A 1,343-nucleotide genomic window follows, 5' to 3' on the forward strand; every position below is an offset into this window, starting at 1 on the left:
ACTGAAATTCCCTCCTCCCCCTTCAGCTCCTGACAATCCTCCCCACCATTGCCATGAGGAGCAAGGCAGGTAAGAGGCTCCACCACAAGGGAAACTGAGTCAGGGGAGCTCTTTGCAGGACTACCTCTCACCTCACCTCTCACACTTAAAAATGTTTTATTTTTTTATTTTGTTTTATTTATTTGAAAGACAGCATGAGCAGGGGGGAGAAGGAGAAGCAGACTCCCCGCTGAGCAGGGAGCCCAGGGATCATGACCTGAGCCAAAGGCAGACACTTAACCTACTGAGCTACCCAGGTGCTCCTAAAAACACTATTATTAGGAACTATTATAGGGGCACCTCACTGGCTCAGTCGGTGTGACTCTTGATCTTGGGGGTTGTGAATTGGAGCCCCACATGAGGTGTAAAGATTACTTAAAAATAAACTCGTTAGGGCAGCCCAGGTGGCTCAGCAGTTTAGCACTGCCTCCAGCCCAGGGCCTGATCCTGGAAACGGGATCGAGTCCCATGTTGGGCTCCCTGCATGGAGCCTGCTTCTCCCTCTACCTTTATCTCTCTCTGTGTGTGTGAATAAATAAATAAAATCTTTAAAAATAATCTTTTAAAAAATTAAAAAAATAAATTCTTAAAAGAGAAAGGTTAAAAAAAAAAAGGAACTGTTTTATATTACAACCAACAGGGACACAGCAGGAGCCTGGCAGCCTCTGCCCAGCCTAGGAAGTCACTGCCACTTTTGAAGGCCTCCCGGGGCCCCTCCTGGTCACATGCCCCAGCCCACCTGACCCCACGATTCCGAATGTTGCATTAATTACTCCCAAGCCATCAGCGTACTCTATTTTCCCCTTATAATAGGCTGCTTGATATTCATGCCTTTGAACGTGATTTAAACTGTATCATGCTTCCTGTGTTCTTTGGCAATATGCTTCTCCCTCGTTACTTCCCTGATACACGGAAGCTGTAGTTGGCTCACTTGCTTGGCTGGGTAGCAAGCTTTCTCACCCACCGCAACGTTGACTTCTTGGACCTTATGTCTTTGTTGTGGGGGCAGAGAAATGCTGTCTTGTGCATCGTAAGACGCTTACCAGCATCCCTGGCCTCTGTCCATTGGATGGAAGTAGCACCCCCACCCCTAGCTGTGAAAGCCAAAAGTATCTCCAGACCTTGCCAAATGGCTCCTGGGGGCAAAATCACCCCCAGTTGAGGATCTCTTCTAATATCCGTTGCATGAATATGTCACTTTTACTTTTCTCTTGAAGCACATTTGTTTCTTTTTTCTTTTTTTTCCTATAACCAGCAACCCTGCCGTAGACAATCTGGTACGTGTGTCCTGATACACACGAGCT

The sequence above is a fragment of the Vulpes vulpes genome, chromosome 6 (assembly GCF_048418805.1).
Source record: "Vulpes vulpes isolate BD-2025 chromosome 6, VulVul3, whole genome shotgun sequence".
NCBI lineage: Eukaryota > Metazoa > Chordata > Mammalia > Carnivora > Canidae > Vulpes > Vulpes vulpes.